General features: G+C 66.0%; 3 long non-coding RNA genes across 3 annotated transcripts; all 3 read left to right on the top strand.

Annotated features, from left to right (window-relative positions):
* The first annotated feature begins 658 nt into the window (after nucleotides 1–658).
* Nucleotides 659–1,479, top strand: LOC135308594 (uncharacterized). The gene is made up of 3 exons (XR_010368979.1): nucleotides 659–799; nucleotides 1,009–1,063; nucleotides 1,374–1,479. It is a non-coding gene; the product is annotated as an uncharacterized LOC135308594 (long non-coding RNA).
* Nucleotides 1,480–15,109: 13,630 nt separating this feature from the next.
* Nucleotides 15,110–16,253, top strand: LOC135308665 (uncharacterized). Its single transcript, XR_010369052.1, has 3 exons — nucleotides 15,110–15,250; nucleotides 15,460–15,514; nucleotides 15,825–16,253. It is a non-coding gene; the product is annotated as an uncharacterized LOC135308665 (long non-coding RNA).
* A 6,133-nt stretch (nucleotides 16,254–22,386) lies between these two features.
* On the top strand, nucleotides 22,387–23,427 carry LOC135308666 (uncharacterized). Its single transcript, XR_010369053.1, has 3 exons — nucleotides 22,387–22,485; nucleotides 22,695–22,749; nucleotides 23,064–23,427. It is a non-coding gene; the product is annotated as an uncharacterized LOC135308666 (long non-coding RNA).
* The last annotated feature ends 444 nt before the right edge of the window (nucleotides 23,428–23,871 follow it).

Raw genomic sequence — 23,871 nt, 5'->3', positions numbered from 1 at the left:
TGCTCACTGCAGGTTTGGGCCTTTGCCCCAATGGGCTGTAGTAGTTGGTGCTTAGGATTCTTCCTTTCCTTGCAGGACAACAGCCAGCTGCAGCTGCTCTCCGTTCAGCTCTTCAGCCAGGTGATGGAGCTGGGAGTGGAAGAGGGGGAAGAGCCTCTGACAAGAATCCTGAGCCAGAGCCTGCTCCCTCTATTCCTGCGCTTGGCACGTGGCCAAGGTGAGGTTTTGTGGGATGCTGCCGCATCCCTGGGAGGGGGCTCGGCCGCCTCCTGCCCTGGCGGGCTGCAGCCTCCCCCTGGCCTTGGCACAGGGACACGGGTCCTGTGCCCTGGGCTCCGGTGCCACCTGCGGCTCTCTGCTGCTCTCCAGGACTCTCGCGAAGCCCTGCTTTGTGCGGCACGCTGCCCGAGGAGGACGGACCTGGAGGAGCTGCGGATGAAGTTCGCCCAGAGCCTGGTAAGGACAGCCCGGCAGCCCCAGCCGCAGGCTGGAGAAGCCCCCTGGCCCCGGTGCTCAGCGTGGGGGGCTGGCAGCTGTGCCCCTGCCCAGCGCCGCACCCGGGGCCGCCAGCCTGCGCCCCGCACGCCGCTCCCTGCCCTGGGCCATGCGGGCCGGCTCGGCCCCTGCCGGGCTCGGGCAGCGCCCGGCCGAGGGGCAGAGCCCGCGCCGGGCCTTCCCTCCCAGCGCTCCCCGCAGCTGTTGCAGGACCTGAGCCCAGCGGCCGAGCACCTGCGCTGCTCCCTGCCGCGCCTGCAGAGCCCGCAGAGGCCCCTGCGAGAGGCGGCCTTCAGCATCATCGGTGAGCCACGAGCCCGGCGTCCCTCCCCGCCTCCCGGCCCGGCTGCTGCCCCGGCAGCCGGAGCCGCGCCCTCCCCGGGGCGGCAGCGTGCGGCAGCGGCCCGGCCCGAGCCCTGCCCGGGAAGGAGGGCGTGCGGCCCCGGGGCTGGCAGTGCCCGTGTCGGGCAGCTGTGCCGCCCGGGGCCGCCACCTGTGCCTCTGTGTTGCCAGGGGTGGCCGGAGCTCATGACGGGGCAGAAGGAGGAGCTCCAGGTCCTCGCTGAGGGTGAGTGAGGGCAGCCGCGGGCCAGCGGGGACCGCCGGGGGCAGCTGCACATGCCGGCCCCGCAGCTACAGTCCGTGCCCGGGCTGCCGAGGGCTCTGCTCCCTGTGCGGAGGAGGGGCGGCGGGGGCAGAGCCCGGAGAGCTTTCAGGGACACGTGGGGGATCTGTGGCCAGCACCCTCCGGCCCAAGCCCGTGGCTGCCGCTCCCTCCTGGCCATGGCAACAGCTGGCTGGGATGGCCCTGGCAGGAAGCTTTCCTTGCATTCCCTCAATCTGGCCTCTGGCCGTGACTCTGGTCCTCTCCCTTCCAGTTCCTGAAGCCGTCAGGGAAGATCAGAGCCCATCCTGCAGGAGCACACTGATCCAGGTTGCATTGGGAAGAAGATCTGAGCGACTTTCTCTGCTGGATCAGATAGACCGGAGTCCTTTGGCCATTTCCAGCTCCCATTGGAGATGGGTGCACCTGCACAGCAGAAGGAACCAGCTGGAGCTCCAGGCACAGCTCTAACTGCTCACAGCTGAGCCTGTGGAAAGCTCCAGGAGCTCCTGCCAGCTCTCTCCCTGTTGGCATCTCCCTCCCTGCAGCCCTCAGGCCCTGCCCATCCCCCTTTTTACCTGCCAGCTCACCCCTTCCCTTCGTTTTACCTGAATAAACTGTTTGGCTTTGCACGTTACCCGCGTCTCCGTGGAGCTGAAGCGGCGCAAAACCTGAGCCTGGGGAAACGTGGGGCCCTGCTGCCCTTCTCTTCCGCGCTGCATTCTCTGCACGGACAGAGAGGAACAAGGGCAGCTCAGGCTGCAAAGTTCCCTGTCCTGCTGTAGCAGCGGAGTGGCAGAGGCTCAGAGGCGCGAGCGTCCCAGTGGCCGCAGCGCTGTCAGGCAGTGCCTGCACGCTGCGTGCGGTTCCGGCGCCTCTGCTCTCCCCACAAGCGAGGAAGCGCTGCCCCTGCCTCAGAGCCAGTCAGAAACCCAACCAAGTGAGACCAGGGCCAGGGGATCCTTCCCATCTCTCTGGGGCATGGCTGCAAAACAGCTGCTGTGTCTCCCTGCGCCTGTGTTTGGGGTGTGCTGAGCCCAGAGCCGGCCAGCTTGTGCTCTGCTCTGCCAGGGGCGTTCTGGGCAGGCAGGAGAAGTGCTGCGTGCACAGTGGGGAAGGGGCTTACCAGAGCCTCCTGCGGGAACAGGGCTCCGCTCCCTGGCTGGCAACAGCCTGCTTTTGCTGCCCTGAGCACAGGCAGGAGTTCAGGCACGTGAGGAGGCAGCGGGCAGCTCCTGCATATAGGGGGCCCGGGGCTGCGTGCCAGAAGGGACCCGTGGAAACAGACTTGGGCAAAGGAAGAGGAGCTCGAGCTGGAGTGCCTGTGCTGCAAGGAGCAGAAGGAATTTAGCCTTGCCAGGGTTTCTTAAGTGTGTGTTGGTGTTCCTTGGGAAATGTGCGCATTTTGGGAAATGCCTTTGGAAGAGAGGGGCTTGCTTCTCAAGCAAAGTGCTTCCCCAGGAGCCCCCAGTGATGTAGGTGCAGCTGTCTCCTTTTGCCTCCCTGCGCTCCTTTTTGTCCTTGAGGCCCCTTGCACTTGGCAGTGGGGCGTGGGAAGGGAGAAGGCTGTCAAGAGCAGCTTTGGCACCTGCCTGGGCCTGCGGAGACCAAGCCAAGCACCTGTGGTAGGGTGTGTTCCCCCCTTTGAGCACAGGACAGAGCCGGATCATCTCTGCCCAGCAAGAACCCCAAATGTCTCTCAGAGAGCTGTGAATTCCAAGGCCTTTATTAATGCCATCTTCCCTATCTGGTGTGTTTTAGCTCTTGGCAAGATGCGTTTGCTTCTTGCTTGCTGGAAGCCGCTCTGCTCCAGGGCCAGCACCGAGCTGGGCTGTGCGGGTCGGGCACAGACGTGGAGAGGCCTTCCCTGAGCACTTGGCCGGCCTTGCTGTGTCCAGGCGTGCGTTAGACACTCGGGACAACGGATTCCTTCCAAGCAGGGGCGCCTTGCCTGGGGAGGGGGTGGCCCCGGGGCACGTGGCAGCGTCACCAAGGGCCCCTTGTGACACGGTGCAGCAGGGTCACCGTGTGGCAGCAGCCCTTTGTGACACGTGCTGACATAGGCTGCTCTCCCTCTTTGCACCTGACACGGTGCAGCAGGGTCACCGTGCAGTGCGGTGCAACAGGGTGTGGCAGCAGCCCTTTGTGACACGCGCTGACATAGGCTGCTCTCCCTCTTTGCACCTGACACGGTGCAGCAGGGTCACCGTGAGGCGCGGTGGAACAGGGTGTGGCAGCAGCCCTTTGTGACACGCGCTGACATAGGTGCTGGCAGCGTCACGGCCACGCCAGAGTGCTCGGTGCATGCGACGGGACAGGACGTGACGGAGTGGTGCTGTGTGGATCCCCCGCACAGCCAGCTCGTTCATTGCCCACCCGAAGCTTTTCCGACACGCTAGTCCTGCGGCTGGCCTCGCGGCCAGACCTCGGGACCCTTTGACTCGGAGTCTTTCCGAGGCATCTCCCATCCCTGCGGCCGGTGCCCCTGTGGCCAGGCCGTGGGAGTTGGTGATCTACATCGTTCACGAGGAGTCTCCTGTCATTGTGGCAGGAGCCCTCGAGAACACAGGGCAGGACTTGCTGTCCTGTCATCCTCCTGAGGCCTCCCTGTCGCAGGTGCCTGCAAGGCACAACTGCGGCACCGCTGACTCGGACCTTTGCCGAGGCATCTGTCCCTCGAGGTCGGGCAGCGGGATGGCGAGCAAAGTGCTCAGCCTGTTCAGGAGGCTTCGGGGCAAGAAAAAGAACAGCCCTGCAGCTGCCCCAGTGCAGCAGCCTGCAGAGCCGGAGCAGTTGCAGCCGCTGCAGGACGGTGAGTGGTGCAGCTGGGCCGCGGGGCCGGTGCCTGCAGCCAGCCTACGCCCCATCCCGCCCCATCCCGCCCCATCCCATCCCATCCCATCCCATCCCATCCCATCCCATCCCATCCCGCCCCATCCCATCCCATCCCATCCCATCCCATCCCATCCCATCCCATCCCATCCCATCCCATCCCATCCCATCCCATCCCATCCCTATGGACATGCCCACGGACAGGATGGGACAGGGGCAGGGACTGCCCCCCCGATGGCAGCCGTGCCCCATCTCCCAGGCATGCAGGGGGCTGTCCCTGCCTGGGGAGCGCAGGGCTGGCCTGTGTTCTCCGGCCTCTCCCGCGGCCCCTCAGCTCTGGCTGCTGTCCCTCTTTGCCAGATGCAGCCAAGGACCGGTCTCAAGAGCAGGAGCCCACCCGCGGCCGCTTCCGTAGAGCGGCGCAGGTACCTGCGGCCATCCCCACCTGGGCCGGGCCTGCTGGCCCTGCTCGGCCCAGCCCCGTCCTTGCAGCAGACTATGGAACGTCCCTCTCTTCCTGCCCTTCCTTCTGCTGCAGGCACTGCGGAGGTTCCTGCGTCTCCGGCGCAGGAAGACCAGCGCCACCGTGACCGGAGGCACGGCCCAGCCTGACTCCATTCCCAGCGAGCTGCGGGCAGAGCCTGCTGCCAGCACTGCGCCCGCTGAGCTCGCTGCAACCTGTGAGCGGGCAGCGGCCGAGGGCCGGGCTGAGGCTGACCTGGCCCTGACGGAGGGGATGGCCACCTCACACACCCACAATCAGGCCATCCCGGAGACTGAGGCCGTGACTGCCCTGACTGTGAGTCCTGCACCCAGTCTGGAGTTTTGCCAGAAGGGTGTTTCTTCTCCGCAGCAGGCAAGCAGCCTGGGGCCGGGGCTGAAGGCCTCCCAGGATCATGTGGCCCTTCAGGCCATGTCCGCTGGTCCTGCTCAGCCTCTGGGGCCATCACAGTGGGGTGGGAAGGCGAGCACTTCCTGGGCGAAGCTGGGCAAGTTGCTGCCTTGGACAGCACACCAAGTCTCCCCCATGCCGTTCCCTCCAGGTGCTAGCCACGGTCAGGGCCATCCTGGAGAGACTGGCGTCCTGCGACTCTGTGGACGCCGGGCTGCAAGTGGCCATCGTGAGCCTGACAGAAGAACATCCTGCTCACGTGGTCATGAGCCTCCTGCACTGTGCCCCACTGTGTGACAGGTACGGGGCACCACTGCCTCGAGAGCTCGGTGCTCATCGGCCCGTAGGGCCCCTCGGGCCCCTCTGTTTCCCATGCCTGCTGGCATGCTCCCTCCCGGCACCTCAGGGCACCGGGGCTCTGTCAGCCGGCCCCACGCAGCTGCACGGGGCAGGGTGCTGACACACAGCTCTGGTCCCACAGAGCTGCCACACTGATGTGGAGGGCCATGGCCACCTCAGAAGTGGCCATGGAGGAGGTCCTTCCGGCGCTGCTCTCCGTGCTAGAGCAGCAGCCACCGCACGGCAGGATCTTCTGCAGCGGGAATGAGGCCGCCTTTGCCCTGGCTGTGAGTTTCTGGAGCTGGCCTTTGCTCGCCCTCCAGGTCACCCTCTCCAGCAGCTCTCCATGCTCTCCCCACGCTGCAGCTCCCGGCCTGGGCTGAAAGCTGGGCTCAGGGCAGGCTCAGGGGCAGCAGGCCGGGTGCCCGCCCTGCGTCTCCCCTCGGGCCCTGCCTCATGGGCACCTCGGCACTGAGCGCTGCCTCGGGGTGCTTTGTCTCTTGCAGGCAACTCTGGTGCTGCGGAGGATTGTCCCCACGTCCGAGTGGCACTACGGGATGCTCATTTATTCTCCCCAGCTGCTCGTGGATCTGCTCTTGGAAATTTTCTCTACCACAGAGCAGATGCCAGAGGACGTTGAGACCCAGAGCTTCTGGAGAGTGTGCCGGGAGGAACACGGCCTTCCCAGCGACCCCAACAGGTCCCAGTCGCCCTGTCCTTCCCATGCCCCCTGTGGCCAGGGCCAGTGCTCCCAGCGTGACCTGGCCCTTGCTCGGCACACAGGTTTGCAGCGCAGACCATGAAGGCTCTGCTCTCCCGACTGGGCTTCGACAAGAAGCTGGTGGCTCTGGAGCACACACAGGTCTGGGACGCCCTGCTCTGTGCCAACACCCAGCACGAGGCAGCGGGCCTGCTGGCCAGGTGAGACTCCCTTCTCCCCTCCGCCACCGCCAGCATTTGTGCCCCGTGCCCGGAGTGCCCCACACAGTCCCCGCGGCCGTAAGCGAGAGGGCCTTGCCACCGAGGCACGGCCGAGCAGACTGCACAAGCCTGGCAGAGGAGGATGCCCAGGAGCAGCCGCCTCCCAAGGGGCCCGTGTCCCCTTGCAGAGTGCTGGGGAAAGATCAGACCTCTGTCAGTCACTCCTGGGAGAGGTTTGCCTGCTGGCTCAGGGCCTTGGTGCCTTTTTCCCCTGCCAGGGAGATGCGCCGTGGCTTGAGCCCCCTGTGTCCCCACATGGCCTCGCACCTGCTCAGCCTGCTCATCCGCAAGCAGCCACGCCGGGATCTGCCTGCCCTGGCCTTCTTTGTGGAGGTGAGCCTGACGGCCAGCGCTGCCTGCCTGAGCTGCCTCCCAGCTCTTGGGCCCCTGCTAGCCGCAGCCGCCTGGGACACTGCCCGCGCCCGCTGCCGCTGCTGCAGGGGCCCGGCCCTGTGCAGCTCCGGGCTCCTGCCGGCCGGCTCCCCCGTCACTGCCCTGTGCCTTTCAGCTCCTGGACTGTCTGGACTTGAGCCGACACGGTCCCAGGGCCCTCTGGCTCCTATCCAGGCACCTGCCGAGCCAGTGCAGGGACAGGCTGCGCCTGCAGCTCAGAGGCCTCATGCTGCTCAGCAAGGAGCCCTCGCTGGTGAGAAGGGGGCAGTGGCTGAAGCCGCGCTGGCAGCGTGGGGCAGGGGAACACACACCTTTGGCCTCGGCTGGCCTCTGCCAGCAGAGGCAGCTGCTCCCAGCTCTCCTGCCTCCCGCTTCAGCTGCCCCAGTGCCCCGAGCAGCTGCTGGTGCTGCAGCCGTTCACGGCTTCACAGCACAGCCTCGTCTTGCACGCAGGGCGGAGGAATACGCGGCCTCTATCAACACCTGCTGGAGCAGCTGCGTGATCCCAATGCGGAGATGCTCTGGACGAGCCTCTCCGTGCTCACGCACGTGCTGCAGGACAAACACCTCAAGATACCCAGCATCACCGCCCTGAAGCTGGCTGAGCCCCCGCTGACACGCTTTGGCAACGTAAGGCTCTGTGCCCCCAGCCCAGGGCACTGGACGCTGCCTGGAAACTCTTTGCTCACTGCAGGTTTGGGCCTTTGCCCCAATGGGCTGTAGTAGTTGGTGCTTAGGATTCTTCCTTTCCTTGCAGGACAACAGCCAGCTGCAGCTGCTCTCCGTTCAGCTCTTCAGCCAGGTGATGGAGCTGGGAGTGGAAGAGGGGGAAGAGCCTCTGACAAGAATCCTGAGCCAGAGCCTGCTCCCTCTATTCCTGCGCTTGGCACGTGGCCAAGGTGAGGTTTTGTGGGATGCTGCCGCATCCCTGGGAGGGGGCTCGGCCGCCTCCTGCCCTGGCGGGCTGCAGCCTCCCCCTGGCCTTGGCACAGGGACACGGGTCCTGTGCCCTGGGCTCCGGTGCCACCTGCGGCTCTCTGCTGCTCTCCAGGACTCTCGCGAAGCCCTGCTTTGTGCGGCACGCTGCCCGAGGAGGACGGACCTGGAGGAGCTGCGGATGAAGTTCGCCCAGAGCCTGGTAAGGACAGCCCGGCAGCCCCAGCCGCAGGCTGGAGAAGCCCCCTGGCCCCGGTGCTCAGCGTGGGGGGCTGGCAGCTGTGCCCCTGCCCAGCGCCGCACCCGGGGCCGCCAGCCTGCACCCCGCACGCCGCTCCCTGCCCTGGGCCATGCGGGCCGGCTCGGCCCCTGCCGGGCTCGGGCAGCGCCCGGCCGAGGGGCAGAGCCCGCGCCGGGCCTTCCCTCCCAGCGCTCCCCGCAGCTGTTGCAGGACCTGAGCCCAGCAGCCGAGCACCTGCGCTGCTCCCTGCCGCGCCTGCAGAGCCCGCAGAGGCCCCTGCGAGAGGCGGCCTTCAGCATCATCGGTGAGCCACGAGCCCGGCGTCCCTCCCCGCCTCCCGGCCCGGCTGCTGCCCCGGCAGCCGGAGCCGCGCCCTCCCCGGGGCGGCAGCGTGCGGCAGCGGCCCGGCCCGAGCCCTGCCCGGGAAGGAGGGCGTGCGGCCCCGGGGCTGGCAGTGCCCGTGTCGGGCAGCTGTGCCGCCCGGGGCCGCCACCTGTGCCTCTGTGTTGCCAGGGGTGGCCGGAGCTCATGACGGGGCAGAAGGAGGAGCTCCAGGTCCTCGCTGAGGGTGAGTGAGGGCAGCCGCGGGCCAGCGGGGACCGCCGGGGGCAGCTGCACATGCCGGCCCCGCAGCTACAGTCCGTGCCCGGGCTGCCGAGGGCTCTGCTCCCTGTGCGGAGGAGGGGCGGCGGGGGCAGAGCCCGGAGAGCTTTCAGGGACACGTGGGGGATCTGTGGCCAGCACCCTCCGGCCCAAGCCCGTGGCTGCCGCTCCCTCCTGGCCATGGCAACAGCTGGCTGGGATGGCCCTGGCAGGAAGCTTTCCTTGCATTCCCTCAATCTGGCCTCTGGCCGTGACTCTGGTCCTCTCCCTTCCAGTTCCTGAAGCCGTCAGGGAAGATCAGAGCCCATCCTGCAGGAGCACACTGATCCAGGTTGCATTGGGAAGAAGATCTGAGCGACTTTCTCTGCTGGATCAGATAGACCGGAGTCCTTTGGCCATTTCCAGCTCCCATTGGAGATGGGTGCACCTGCACAGCAGAAGGAACCAGCTGGAGCTCCAGGCACAGCTCTAACTGCTCACAGCTGAGCCTGTGGAAAGCTCCAGGAGCTCCTGCCAGCTCTCTCCCTGTTGGCATCTCCCTCCCTGCAGCCCTCAGGCCCTGCCCATCCCCCTTTTTACCTGCCAGCTCACCCCTTCCCTTCGTTTTACCTGAATAAACTGTTTGGCTTTGCACGTTACCCGCGTCTCCGTGGAGCTGAAGCGGCGCAAAACCTGAGCCTGGGGAAACGTGGGGCCCTGCTGCCCTTCTCTTCCGCGCTGCATTCTCTGCACGGACAGAGAGGAACAAGGGCAGCTCAGGCTGCAAAGTTCCCTGTCCTGCTGCAGCAGCGCAGTGGCAGAGGCTCAGAGGCGCGAGCGTCCCAGTGGCCGCAGCGCTGTCAGGCAGTGCCTGCACGCTGCGTGCGGTTCCGGCGCCTCTGCTCTCCCCACAAGCGAGGAAGCGCTGCCCCTGCCTCAGAGCCAGTCAGAAACCCAACCAAGTGAGACCAGGGCCAGGGGATCCTTCCCATCTCTCTGGGGCATGGCTGCAAAACAGCTGCTGTGTCTCCCTGCGCCTGTGTTTGGGGTGTGCTGAGCCCAGAGCCGGCCAGCTTGTGCTCTGCTCTGCCAGGGGCGTTCTGGGCAGGCAGGAGAAGTGCTGCGTGCACAGTGGGGAAGGGGCTTACCAGAGCCTCCTGCGGGAACAGGGCTCCGCTCCCTGGCTGGCAACAGCCTGCTTTTGCTGCCCTGAGCACAGGCAGGAGTTCAGGCACGTGAGGAGGCAGCGGGCAGCTCCTGCATATAGGGGGCCCGGGGCTGCGTGCCAGAAGGGACCCGTGGAAACAGACTTGGGCAAAGGAAGAGGAGCTCGAGCTGGAGTGCCTGTGCTGCAAGGAGCAGAAGGAATTTAGCCTTGCCAGGGTTTCTTAAGTGTGTGTTGGTGTTCCTTGGGAAATGTGCGCATTTTGGGAAATGCCTTTGGAAGAGAGGGGCTTGCTTCTCAAGCAAAGTGCTTCCCCAGGAGCCCCCAGTGATGTAGGTGCAGCTGTCTCCTTTTGCCTCCCTGCGCTCCTTTTTGTCCTTGAGGCCCCTTGCACTTGGCAGTGGGGCGTGGGAAGGGAGAAGGCTGTCAAGAGCAGCTTTGGCACCTGCCTGGGCCTGCGGAGACCAAGCCAAGCACCTGTGGTAGGGTGTGTTCCCCCCTTTGAGCACAGGACAGAGCCGGATCATCTCTGCCCAGCAAGAACCCCAAATGTCTCTCAGAGAGCTGTGAATTCCAAGGCCTTTATTAATGCCATCTTCCCTATCTGGTGTGTTTTAGCTCTTGGCAAGATGCGTTTGCTTCTTGCTTGCTGGAAGCCGCTCTGCTCCAGGGCCAGCACCGAGCTGGGCTGTGCGGGTCGGGCACAGACGTGGAGAGGCCTTCCCTGAGCACTTGGCCGGCCTTGCTGTGTCCAGGCGTGCGTTAGACACTCGGGACAACGGATTCCTTCCAAGCAGGGGCGCCTTGCCTGGGGAGGGGGTGGCCCCGGGGCACGTGGCAGCGTCACCAAGGGCCCCTTGTGACACGGTGCAGCAGGGTCACCGTGTGGCAGCAGCCCTTTGTGACACGTGCTGACATAGGCTGCTCTCCCTCTTTGCACCTGACACGGTGCAGCAGGGTCACCGTGCAGTGCGGTGCAACAGGGTGTGGCAGCAGCCCTTTGTGACACGCGCTGACATAGGCTGCTCTCCCTCTTTGCACCTGACACGGTGCAGCAGGGTCACCGTGAGGCGCGGTGGAACAGGGTGTGGCAGCAGCCCTTTGTGACACGCGCTGACATAGGTGCTGGCAGCGTCACGGCCACGCCAGAGTGCTCGGTGCATGCGACGGGACAGGACGTGACGGAGTGGTGCTGTGTGGATCCCCCGCACAGCCAGCTCGTTCATTGCCCACCCGAAGCTTTTCCGACACGCTAGTCCTGCGGCTGGCCTCGCGGCCAGACCTCGGGACCCTTTGACTCGGAGTCTTTCCGAGGCATCTCCCATCCCTGCGGCCGGTGCCCCTGTGGCCAGGCCGTGGGAGTTGGTGATCTACATCGTTCACGAGGAGTCTCCTGTCATTGTGGCAGGAGCCCTCGAGAACACAGGGCAGGACTTGCTGTCCTGTCATCCTCCTGAGGCCTCCCTGTCGCAGGTGCCTGCAAGGCACAACTGCGGCACCGCTGACTCGGACCTTTGCCGAGGCATCTGTCCCTCGAGGTCGGGCAGCGGGATGGCGAGCAAAGTGCTCAGCCTGTTCAGGAGGCTTCGGGGCAAGAAAAAGAACAGCCCTGCAGCTGCCCCAGTGCAGCAGCCTGCAGAGCCGGAGCAGTTGCAGCCGCTGCAGGACGGTGAGTGGTGCAGCTGGGCCGCGGGGCCGGTGCCTGCAGCCAGCCTACGCCCCATCCCGCCCCATCCCGCCCCATCCCATCCCATCCCATCCCATCCCATCCCATCCCGCCCCATCCCATCCCATCCCGCCCCATCCCATCCCATCCCATCCCATCCCATCCCATCCCATCCCATCCCATCCCATCCCATCCCATCCCATCCCATCCCATCCCATCCCTATGGACATGCCCACGGACAGGATGGGACAGGGGCAGGGACTGCCCCCCCGATGGCAGCCGTGCCCCATCTCCCAGGCATGCAGGGGGCTGTCCCTGCCTGGGGAGCGCAGGGCTGGCCTGTGTTCTCCGGCCTCTCCCGCGGCCCCTCAGCTCTGGCTGCTGTCTCTCTTTGCCAGATGCAGCCAAGGACCGGTCTCAAGAGCAGGAGCCCACCCGCGGCCGGTTCCGTAGAGCGGCGCAGGTACCTGCGGCCATCCCCACCTGGGCCGGGCCTGCTGGCCCTGCTCGGCCCAGCCCCGTCCTTGCAGCAGACTATGGAACGTCCCTCTCTTCCTGCCCTTCCTTCTGCTGCAGGCACTGCGGAGGTTCCTGCGTCTCCGGCGCAGGAAGACCAGCGCCACCGTGACCGGAGGCACGGCCCAGCCTGACTCCATGCCCAGCGAGCTGCGGGCAGAGCCTGCTGCCAGCACTGCGCCCGCTGAGCTCGCTGCAACCTGTGAGCGGGCAGCGGCCGAGGGCCGGGCTGAGGCTGACCTGGCCCTGACGGAGGGGATGGCCACCTCACACACCCACAATCAGGCCATCCCGGAGACTGAGGCCGTGACTGCCCTGACTGTGAGTCCTGCACCCAGTCTGGAGTTTTGCCAGAAGGGTGTTTCTTCTCCGCAGCAGGCAAGCAGCCTGGGGCCGGGGCTGAAGGCCTCCCAGGATCATGTGGCCCTTCAGGCCATGTCCGCTGGTCCTGCTCAGCCTCTGGGGCCATCACAGTGGGGTGGGAAGGCGAGCACTTCCTGGGCGAAGCTGGGCAAGTTGCTGCCTTGGACAGCACACCAAGTCTCCCCCATGCCGTTCCCTCCAGGTGCTAGCCACGGTCAGGGCCATCCTGGAGAGACTGGCGTCCTGCGACTCTGTGGACGCCGGGCTGCAAGTGGCCATCGTGAGCCTGACAGAAGAACATCCTGCTCACGTGGTCATGAGCCTCCTGCACTGTGCCCCACTGTGTGACAGGTACGGGGCACCACTGCCTCGAGAGCTCGGTGCTCATCGGCTCGTAGGGCCCCTCGGGCCCCTCTGTTTCCCAAGCCTGCTGGCATGCTCCCTCCCGGCACCTCAGGGCACCGGGGCTCTGTCAGCCGGCCCCACGCAGCTGCACGGGGCAGGGTGCTGACACACAGCTCTGGTCCCACAGAGCTGCCACACTGATGTGGAGGGCCATGGCCACCTCAGAAGTGGCCATGGAGGAGGTCCTTCCGGCGCTGCTCTCCGTGCTAGAGCAGCAGCCACCGCACGGCAGGATCTTCTGCAGCGGGAATGAGGCCGCCTTTGCCCTGGCTGTGAGTTTCTGGAGCTGGCCTTTGCTCGCCCTCCAGGTCACCCTCTCCAGCAGCTCTCCATGCTCTCCCCACGCTGCAGCTCCCGGCCTGGGCTGAAAGCTGGGCTCAGGGCAGGCTCAGGGGCAGCAGGCCGGGTGCCCGCCCTGCGTCTCCCCTCGGGCCCTGCCTCATGGGCACCTCGGCACTGAGCGCTGCCTCGGGGTGCTTTGTCTCTTGCAGGCAACTCTGGTGCTGCGGAGGATTGTCCCCACGTCCGAGTGGCACTACGGGATGCTCATTTATTCTCCCCAGCTGCTCGTGGATCTGCTCTTGGAAATTTTCTCTACCACAGAGCAGATGCCAGAGGACGTTGAGACCCAGAGCTTCTGGAGAGTGTGCCGGGAGGAACACGGCCTTCCCAGCGACCCCAACAGGTCCCAGTCGCCCTGTCCTTCCCATGCCCCCTGTGGCCAGGGCCAGTGCTCCCAGCGTGACCTGGCCCTTGCTCGGCACACAGGTTTGCAGCGCAGACCATGAAGGCTCTGCTCTCCCGACTGGGCTTCGACAAGAAGCTGGTGGCTCTGGAGCACACACAGGTCTGGGACGCCCTGCTCTGTGCCAACACCCAGCACGAGGCAGCGGGCCTGCTGGCCAGGTGAGACTCCCTTCTCCCCTCCGCCACCGCCAGCATTTGTGCCCCGTGCCCGGAGTGCCCCACACAGTCCCCGCGGCCGTAAGCGAGAGGGCCTTGCCACCGAGGCACGGCCGAGCAGACTGCACAAGCCTGGCAGAGGAGGATGCCCAGGAGCAGCCGCCTCCCAAGGGGCCCGTGTCCCCTTGCAGAGTGCTGGGGAAAGATCAGACCTCTGTCAGTCACTCCTGGGAGAGGTTTGCCTGCTGGCTCAGGGCCTTGGTGCCTTTTTCCCCTGCCAGGGAGATGCGCCGTGGCTTGAGCCCCCTGTGTCCCCACATGGCCTCGCACCTGCTCAGCCTGCTCATCCGCAAGCAGCCACGCCGGGATCTGCCTGCCCTGGCCTTCTTTGTGGAGGTGAGCCTGACGGCCAGCGCTGCCTGCCTGAGCTGCCTCCCAGCTCTTGGGCCCCTGCTAGCCGCAGCCGCCTGGGACGCTGCCCGCGCCCGCTGCCGCTGCTGCAGGGGCCCGGCCCTGTGCGGCTCCGGGCTCCTGCCGGCCGGCTCCCCCGTCACTGCCCTGTGCCTTTCAGCTCCTGGACTGTCTGGACTTGAGCCGACACGGTCCCAGGGCCCTCTGGCTCCTATCCAGGCACCTGCCGAGCCAGTGCAGGGACAGGCTGCGCCTGCAGCTCAGAGGCCTCATGCTGCTCAGCAAGGAGCCCTCGCTGGTGAGAAGGGGGCAGTGGCTGAAGCCGCGCTGGCAGCGTGGGGCAGGGGAACACACACCTTTGGCCTCGGCTGGCCTCTGCCAGCAGAGGCAGCTGCTCCCAGCTCTCCTGCCTCCCGCTTCAGCTGCCCCAGTGCCCCGAGCAGCTGCTGGTGCTGCAGCCGTTCACGGCTTCACAGCACAGCCTCGTCTTGCACGCAGGGCGGAGAAATACGCGGCCTCTATCAACACCTGCTGGAGCAGCTGCGTGATCCCAATGCGGAGATGCTCTGGACGAGCCTCTCCGTGCTCACGCACGTGCTGCAGGACAAACACCTCAAGATACCCAGCATCACCGCCCTGAAGCTGGCTGAGCCCCCGCTGACACGCTTTGGCAACGTAAGGCTCTGTGCCCCCAGCCCAGGGCACTGGACGCTGCCTGGAAACTCTTTGCTCACTGCAGGTTTGGGCCTTTGCCCCAATGGGCTGTAGTAGTTGGTGCTTAGGATTCTTCCTTTCCTTGCAGGACAACAGCCAGCTGCAGCTGCTCTCCGTTCAGCTCTTCAGCCAGGTGATGGAGCTGGGAGTGGAAGAGGGGGAAGAGCCTCTGACAAGAATCCTGAGCCAGAGCCTGCTCCCTCTATTCCTGCGCTTGGCACGTGGCCAAGGTGAGGTTTTGTGGGATGCTGCCGCATCCCTGGGAGGGGGCTCGGCCGCCTCCTGCCCTGGCGGGCTGCAGCCTCCCCCTGGCCTTGGCACAGGGACACGGGTCCTGTGCCCTGGGCTCCGGTGCCACCTGCGGCTCTCTGCTGCTCTCCAGGACTCTCGCGAAGCCCTGCTTTGTGCGGCACGCTGCCCGAGGAGGACGGACCTGGAGGAGCTGCGGATGAAGTTCGCCCAGAGCCTGGTAAGGACAGCCCGGCAGCCCCAGCCGCAGGCTGGAGAAGCCCCCTGGCCCCGGTGCTCAGCGTGGGGGTCTGGCAGCTGTGCCCCTGCCCAGCGCCGCACCCGGGGCCGCCAGCCTGCGCCCCGCACGCCGCTCCCTGCCCTGGGCCATGCGGGCCGGCTCGGCCCCTGCCGGGCTCGGGCAGCGCCCGGCCGAGGGGCAGAGCCCGCGCCGGGCCTTCCCTCCCAGCGCTCCCCGCAGCTGTTGCAGGACCTGAGCCCAGCGGCCGAGCACCTGCGCTGCTCCCTGCCGCGCCTGCAGAGCCCGCAGAGGCCCCTGCGAGAGGCGGCCTTCAGCATCATCGGTGAGCCACGAGCCCGGCGTCCCTCCCCGCCTCCCGGCCCGGCTGCTGCCCCGGCAGCCGGAGCCGCGCCCTCCCCGGGGCGGCAGCGTGCGGCAGCGGCCCGGCCCGAGCCCTGCCCGGGAAGGAGGGCGTGCGGCCCCGGGGCTGGCAGTGCCCGTGTCGGGCAGCTGTGCCGCCCGGGGCCGCCACCTGTGCCTCTGTGTTGCCAGGGGTGGCCGGAGCTCATGACGGGGCAGAAGGAGGAGCTCCAGGTCCTCGCTGAGGGTGAGTGAGGGCAGCCGCGGGCCAGCGGGGACCGCCGGGGGCAGCTGCACATGCCGGCCCCGCAGCTACAGTCCGTGCCCGGGCTGCCGAGGGCTCTGCTCCCTGTGCGGAGGAGGGGCGGCGGGGGCAGAGCCCGGAGAGCTTTCAGGGACACGTGGGGGATCTGTGGCCAGCACCCTCCGGCCCAAGCCCGTGGCTGCCGCTCCCTCCTGGCCATGGCAACAGCTGGCTGGGATGGCCCTGGCAGGAAGCTTTCCTTGCATTCCCTCAATCTGGCCTCTGGCCGTGACTCTGGTCCTCTCCCTTCCAGTTCCTGAAGCCGTCAGGGAAGATCAGAGCCCATCCTGCAGGAGCACACTGATCCAGGTTGCATTGGGAAGAAGATCTGAGCGACTTTCTCTGCTGGATCAGATAGACCGGAGTCCTTCGGCCATTTCCAGCTCCCATTGGAGATGGGTGCACCTGCACAGCAGAAGGAACCAGCTGGAGCTCCAGGCACAGCTCTAACTGCTCACAGCTGAGCCTGTGGAAAGCTCCAGGAGCTCCTGCCAGCTCTCTCCCTGTTGGCATCTCCCTCCCTGCAGCCCTCAGGCCCTGCCCATCCCCCTTTTTACCTGCCAGCTCACCCCTTCCCTTCGTTTTACCTGAATAAACTGTTTGGCTTTGCACGTTACCCGCGTCTCCGTGGAGCTGAAGCGGCGCAAAACCTGAGCCTGGGGAAACGTGGGGCCCTGCTGCCCTTCTCTTCCGCGCTGCATTCTCTGCACGGACAGAGAGGAACAAGGGCAGCTCAGGCTGCAAAGTTCCCTGTCCTGCTGTAGCAGCGGAGTGGCAGAGGCTCAGAGGCGCGAGCGTCCCAGTGGCCGCAGCGCTGTCAGGCAGTGCCTGCACGCTGCGTGCGGTTCCGGCGCCTCTGCTCTCCCCACAAGCGAGGAAGCGCTGCCCCTGCCTCAGAGCCAGTCAGAAACCCAACCAAGTGAGACCAGGGCCAGGGGATCCTTCCCATCTCTCTGGGGCATGGCTGCAAAACAGCTGCTGTGTCTCCCTGCGCCTGTGTTTGGGGTGTGCTGAGCCCAGAGCCGGCCAGCTTGTGCTCTGCTCTGCCAGGGGCGTTCTGGGCAGGCAGGAGAAGTGCTGCGTGCACAGTGGGGAAGGGGCTTACCAGAGCCTCCTGCGGGAACAGGGCTCCGCTCCCTGGCTGGCAACAGCCTGCTTTTGCTGCCCTGAGCACAGGCAGGAGTTCAGGCACGTGAGGAGGCAGCGGGCAGCTCCTGCATATAGGGGGCCCGGGGCTGCGTGCCAGAAGGGACCCGTGGAAACAGACTTGGGCAAAGGAAGAGGAGCTCGAGCTGGAGTGCCTGTGCTGCAAGGAGCAGAAGGAATTTAGCCTTGCCAGGGTTTCTTAAGTGTGTGTTGGTGTTCCTTGGGAAATGTGCGCATTTTGGGAAATGCCTTTGGAAGAGAGGGGCTTGCTTCTCAAGCAAAGTGCTTCCCCAGGAGCCCCCAGTGATGTAGGTGCAGCTGTCTCCTTTTGCCTCCCTGCGCTCCTTTTTGTCCTTGAGGCCCCTTGCACTTGGCAGTGGGGCGTGGGAAGGGAGAAGGCTGTCAAGAGCAGCTTTGGCACCTGCCTGGGCCTGCGGAGACCAAGCCAAGCACCTGTGGTAGGGTGTGTTCCCCCCTTTGAGCACAGGACAGAGCCGGATCATCTCTGCCCAGCAAGAACCCCAAATGTCTCTCAGAGAGCTGTGAATTCCAAGGCCTTTATTAATGCCATCTTCCCTATCTGGTGTGTTTTAGCTCTTGGCAAGATGCGTTTGCTTCTTGCTTGCTGGAAGCCGCTCTGCTCCAGGGCCAGCACCGAGCTGGGCTGTGCGGGTCGGGCACAGACGTGGAGAGGCCTTCCCTGAGCACTTGGCCGGCCTTGCTGTGTCCAGGCGTGCGTTAGACACTCGGGACAACGGATTCCTTCCAAGCAGGGGCGCCTTGCCTGGGGAGGGGGTGGCCCCGGGGCACGTGGCAGCGTCACCAAGGGCCCCTTGTGACACGGTGCAGCAGGGTCACCGTGTGGCAGCAGCCCTTTGTGACACGTGCTGACATAGGCTGCTCTCCCTCTTTGCACCTGACACGGTGCAGCAGGGTCACCGTGCAGTGCGGTGCAACAGGGTGTGGCAGCAGCCCTTTGTGACACGCGCTGACATAGGCTGCTCTCCCTCTTTGCACCTGACACGGTGCAGCAGGGTCACCGTGAGGCGCGGTGGAACAGGGTGTGGCAGCAGCCCTTTGTGACACGCGCTGACATAGGTGCTGGCAGCGTCACGGCCACGCCAGAGTGCTCGGTGCATGCGACGGGACAGGACGTGACGGAGTGGTGCTGTGTGGATCCCCCGCACAGCCAGCTCGTTCATTGCCCACCCGAAGCTTTTCCGACACGCTAGTCCTGCGGCTGGCCTCGCGGCCAGACCTCGGGACCCTTTGACTCGGAGTCTTTCCGAGGCATCTCCCATCCCTGCGGCCGGTGCCCCTGTGGCCAGGCCGTGGGAGTTGGTGATCTACATCGTTCACGAGGAGTCTCCTGTCATTGTGGCAGGAGCCCTCGAGAACACAGGGCAGGACTTGCTGTCCTGTCATCCTCCTGAGGCCTCCCTGTCGCAGGTGCCTGCAAGGCACAACTGCGGCACCGCTGACTCGGACCTTTGCCGAGGCATCTGTCCCTCGAGGTCGGGCAGCGGGATGGCGAGCAAAGTGCTCAGCCTGTTCAGGAGGCTTCGGGGCAAGAAAAAGAACAGCCCTGCAGCTGCCCCAGTGCAGCAGCCTGCAGAGCCGGAGCAGTTGCAGCCGCTGCAGGACGGTGAGTGGTGCAGCTGGGCCGCGGGGCCGGTGCCTGCAGCCAGCCTACGCCCCATCCCGCCCCATCCCGCCCCATCCCATCCCATCCCATCCCATCCCATCCCATCCCATCCCATCCCATCCCATCCCGCCCCATCCCATCCCATCCCATCCCATCCCATCCCATCCCATCCCATCCCATCCCATCCCATCCCATCCCATCCCATCCCATCCCATCCCTATGGACATGCCCACGGACAGGATGGGACAGGGGCAGGGACTGCCCCCCCGATGGCAGCCGTGCCCCATCTCCCAGGCATGCAGGGGGCTGTCCCTGCCTGGGGAGCGCAGGGCTGGCCTGTGTTCTCCGGCCTCTCCCGCGGCCCCTCAGCTCTGGCTGCTGTCCCTCTTTGCCAGATGCAGCCAAGGACCGGTCTCAAGAGCAGGAGCCCACCCGCGGCCGCTTCCGTAGAGCGGCGCAGGTACCTGCGGCCATCCCCACCTGGGCCGGGCCTGCTGGCCCTGCTCGGCCCAGCCCCGTCCTTGCAGCAGACTATGGAACGTCCCTCTCTTCCTGCCCTTCCTTCTGCTGCAGGCACTGCGGAGGTTCCTGCGTCTCCGGCGCAGGAAGACCAGCGCCACCGTGACCGGAGGCACGGCCCAGCCTGACTCCATGCCCAGCGAGCTGCGGGCAGAGCCTGCTGCCAGCACTGCGCCCGCTGAGCTCGCTGCAACCTGTGAGCGGGCAGCGGCCGAGGGCCGGGCTGAGGCTGACCTGGCCCTGACGGAGGGGATGGCCACCTCACACACCCACAATCAGGCCATCCCGGAGACTGAGGCCGTGACTGCCCTGACTGTGAGTCCTGCACCCAGTCTGGAGTTTTGCCAGAAGGGTGTTTCTTCTCCGCAGCAGGCAAGCAGCCTGGGGCCGGGGCTGAAGGCCTCCCAGGATCATGTGGCCCTTCAGGCCATGTCCGCTGGTCCTGCTCAGCCTCTGGGGCCATCACAGTGGGGTGGGAAGGCGAGCACTTCCTGGGCGAAGCTGGGCAAGTTGCTGCCTTGGACAGCACACCAAGTCTCCCCCATGCCGTTCCCTCCAGGTGCTAGCCACGGTCAGGGCCATCCTGGAGAGACTGGCGTCCTGCGACTCTGTGGACGCCGGGCTGCAAGTGGCCATCGTGAGCCTGACAGAAGAACATCCTGCTCACGTGGTCATGAGCCTCCTGCACTGTGCCCCACTGTGTGACAGGTACGGGGCACCACTGCCTCGAGAGCTCGGTGCTCATCGGCCCGTAGGGCCCCTCGGGCCCCTCTGTTTCCCATGCCTGCTGGCATGCTCCCTCCCGGCACCTCAGGGCACCGGGGCTCTGTCAGCCGGCCCCAGGCAGCTGCACGGGGCAGGGTGCTGACACACAGCTCTGGTCCCACAGAGCTGCCACACTGATGTGGAGGGCCATGGCCACCTCAGAAGTGGCCATGGAGGAGGTCCTTCCGGCGCTGCTCTCCGTGCTAGAGCAGCAGCCACCGCACGGCAGGATCTTCTGCAGCGGGAATGAGGCCGCCTTTGCCCTGGCTGTGAGTTTCTGGAGCTGGCCTTTGCTCGCCCTCCAGGTCACCCTCTCCAGCAGCTCTCCATGCTCTCCCCACGCTGCAGCTCCCGGCCTGGGCTGAAAGCTGGGCTCAGGGCAGGCTCAGGGGCAGCAGGCCGGGTGCCCGCCCTGCGTCTCCCCTCGGGCCCTGCCTCATGGGCACCTCGGCACTGAGCGCTGCCTCGGGGTGCTTTGTCTCTTGCAGGCAACTCTGGTGCTGCGGAGGATTGTCCCCACGTCCGAGTGGCACTACGGGATGCTCATTTATTCTCCCCAGCTGCTCGTGGATCTGCTCTTGGAAATTTTCTCTACCACAGAGCAGATGCCAGAGGACGTTGAGACCCAGAGCTTCTGGAGAGTGTGCCGGGAGGAACACGGCCTTCCCAGCGACCCCAACAGGTCCCAGTCGCCCTGTCCTTCCCATGCCCCCTGTGGCCAGGGCCAGTGCTCCCAGCGTGACCTGGCCCTTGCTCGGCACACAGGTTTGCAGCGCAGACCATGAAGGCTCTGCTCTCCCGACTGGGCTTCAACAAGAAGCTGGTGGCTCTGGAGCACACACAGGTCTGGGACGCCCTGCTCTGTGCCAACACCCAGCACGAGGCAGCGGGCCTGCTGGCCAGGTGAGACTCCCTTCTCCCCTCCGCCACCGCCAGCATTTGTGCCCCGTGCCCGGAGTGCCCCACACAGTCCCCGCGGCCGTAAGCGAGAGGGCCTTGCCACCGAGGCACGGCCGAGCAGACTGCACAAGCCTGGCAGAGGAGGATGCCCAGGAGCAGCCGCCTCCCAAGGGGCCCGTGTCCCCTTGCAGAGTGCTGGGGAAAGATCAGACCTCTGTCAGTCACTCCTGGGAGAGGTTTGCCTGCTGGCTCAGGGCCTTGGTGCCTTTTTCCCCTGCCAGGGAGATGCGCCGTGGCTTGAGCCCCCTGTGTCCCCACATGGCCTCGCACCTGCTCAGCCTGCTCATCCGCAAGCAGCCACGCCGGGATCTGCCTGCCCTGGCCTTCTTTGTGGAGGTGAGCCTGACGGCCAGCGCTGCCTGCCTGAGCTGCCTCCCAGCTCTTGGGCCCCTGCTAGCCGCAGCCGCCTGGGACGCTGCCCGCGCCCGCTGCCGCTGCTGCAGGGGCCCGGCCCTGTGCGGCTCCGGGCTCCTGCCGGCCGGCTCCCCCGTCACTGCCCTGTGCCTTTCAGCTCCTGGACTGTCTGGACTTGAGCCGACACGGTCCCAGGGCCCTCTGGCTCCTATCCAGGCACCTGCCGAGCCAGTGCAGGGACAGGCTGCGCCTGCAGCTCAGAGGCCTCATGCTGCTCAGCAAGGAGCCCTCGCTGGTGAGAAGGGGGCAGTGGCTGAAGCCGCGCTGGCAGCGTGGGGCAGGGGAACACACACCTTTGGCCTCGGCTGGCCTCTGCCAGCAGAGGCAGCTGCTCCCAGCTCTCCTGCCTCCCGCTTCAGCTGCCCCAGTGCCCCGAGCAGCTGCTGGTGCTGCAGCCGTTCACGGCTTCACAGCACAGCCTCGTCTTGCACGCAGGGCGGAGGAATACGCGGCCTCTATCAACACCTGCTGGAGCAGCTGCGTGATCCCAATGCGGAGATGCTCTGGACGAGCCTCTCCGTGCTCACGCACGTGCTGCAGGACAAACACCTCAAGATACCCAGCATCACCGCCCTGAAGCTGGCTGAGCCCCCGCTGACACGCTTTGGCAACGTAAGGCTCTGTGCCCCCAGCCCAGGGCACTGGACGCTGCCTGGAAACTCTTTGCTCACTGCAGGTTTGGGCCTTTGCCCCAATGGGCTGTAGTAGTTGGTGCTTAGGATTCTTCCTTTCCTTGCAGGACAACAGCCAGCTGCAGCTGCTCTCCGTTCAGCTCTTCAGCCAGGTGATGGAGCTGGGAGTGGAAGAGGGGGAAGAGCCTCTGACAAGAATCCTGAGCCAGAGCCTGCTCCCTCTATTCCTGCGCTTGGCACGTGGCCAAGGTGAGGTTTTGTGGGATGCTGCCGCATCCCTGGGAGGGGGCTCGGCCGCCTCCTGCCCTGGCGGGCTGCAGCCTCCCCCTGGCCTTGGCACAGGGACACGGGTCCTGTGCCCTGGGCTCCGGTGCCACCTGCGGCTCTCTGCTGCTCTCCAGGACTCTCGCGAAGCCCTGCTTTGTGCGGCACGCTGCCCGAGGAGGACGGACCTGGAGGAGCTGCGGATGAAGTTCGCCCAGAGCCTGGTAAGGACAGCCCGGCAGCCCCAGCCGCAGGCTGGAGAAGCCCCCTGGCCCCGGTGCTCAGCGTGGGGGTCTGGCCGCTCCCTGCCCCTGCCCAGCGCCGCACCCGGGGCCGCCAGCCTGCGCCCCGCACGCCGCTCCCTGCCCTGGGCCATGCGGGCCGGCTCGGCCCCTGCCGGGCTCGGGCAGCGCCCGGCCGAGGGGCAGAGCCCGCGCCGGGCCTTCCCTCCCAGCGCTCCCCGCAGCTGTTGCAGGACCTGAGCCCAGCGGCCGAGCACCTGCGCTGCGCCCTGCCGCGCCTGCAGAGCCCGCAGAGGCCCCTGCGAGAGACGGCCGTCAGCATCACCGGTGAGCCACGAGCCCGGCGTCCCTCCCCGCCTCCCGGCCCGGCTGCTGCCCCGGCAGCCGGAGCCGCGCCCTCCCCGGGGCGGCAGCGTGCGGCAGCGGCCCGGCCCGATCCCTGCCCAGGAAGGAGGGCGTGCGGCCCCGGGGCTGGCAGCGCCCGTGTCGGGCAGCTGTGCCGCCCGGGGCCGCCACCTGTGCCTCTGTGTTGCCAGGGGTGGCCGGAGCTCATGACGGGGCAGAAGGAGGAGCTCCAGGTCCTCGCTGAGGGTGAGTGAGGGCAGCCGCGGGCCAGCGGGGACCGCCGGGGGCAGCTGCACATGCCGGCCCCCCATGCAGCTACAGTCCGTGCCCGGGCTGCCGAGGGCTCTGCTCCCTGTGCGGAGGAGGGGCGGCGGGGGCAGAGCCCGGAGAGCTTTCAGGGACACGTGGGGGATCTGTGGCCAGCACCCTCCGGCCCAAGCCCGTGGCTGCCGCTCCCTCCTGGCCATGGCAACAGCTGGCTGGGATGGCCCTGGCAGGAAGCTTTCCTTGCATTCCCTCAATCTGGCCTCTGGCCGTGACTCTGGTCCTCTCCCTTCCAGTTCCTGAAGCCGTCAGGGAAGATCAGAGCCCATCCTGCAGGAGCACACTGATCCAGGTTGCATTGGGAAGAAGATCTGAGCGACTTTCTCTGGTGGATCAGATAGACCGGAGTCCTTCGGCCATTTCCAGCTCCCATTGGAGATGGGAGCACCTGCACAGCAGAAGGAACCAGCTGGAGCTCCAGGCACAGCTCTAGCTGCTCACAGCTGAGCCTGTGGAAAGCTCCAGGAGCTCCTGCCAGCTCTCTCCCTGTTGGCATCTCCCTCCCTGCAGCCCTCAGGCCCTGCCCATCCCCCTTTTTACCTGCCAGCTCACCCCTTCCCTTCGCTTTACCTGAATAAACTGTTTGGCTTTTGCACGTTACCCGCGTCTCCGTGGAGCTGAAGTGGGGCAAAACCTGAGCCTGGGGACACGTGGGGCCCTGCTGCCCTTCTCTTCCGCGCTGCATTCTCTGCACGGACAGAGAGGAACAAGGGCAGCTCAGGCTGCAAAGTTCCCTGTCCTGCTGCTGCAGTTGCACAGCGCCGTGGAGTTAAAGGTGGTGCTGAGCACGCTGAGGGGGACAGTGACCCTGGGTTTTAGAAGACCCAGCTTGAGTCTGCTCTGAACCCAGCTGTGAGGGATTCCATGGCAGGCATCCACCGAGGGCAAAGGGGTTTGCAAAATGCTGGAAGTTTTCACAGAAAGCTTCCTGAAAGCACAGCAATGCTCCAGCCCTGCACAGGGACAAGAAGAGGGCTGAACCAGAGACCATCGTGGCCTAGCAGTAAGCTCTGGCTGTGCCTAAAAGCAAATGAAGCAGCAGGT

This window comes from Passer domesticus, chromosome 10 (assembly GCF_036417665.1).
Source record: "Passer domesticus isolate bPasDom1 chromosome 10, bPasDom1.hap1, whole genome shotgun sequence".
Classification (NCBI taxonomy): Eukaryota; Metazoa; Chordata; class Aves; order Passeriformes; family Passeridae; genus Passer; species Passer domesticus.
Note: the sequence above shows the minus strand (reverse complement) of the source record. Positions and strands in the feature narration are given on the sequence as shown.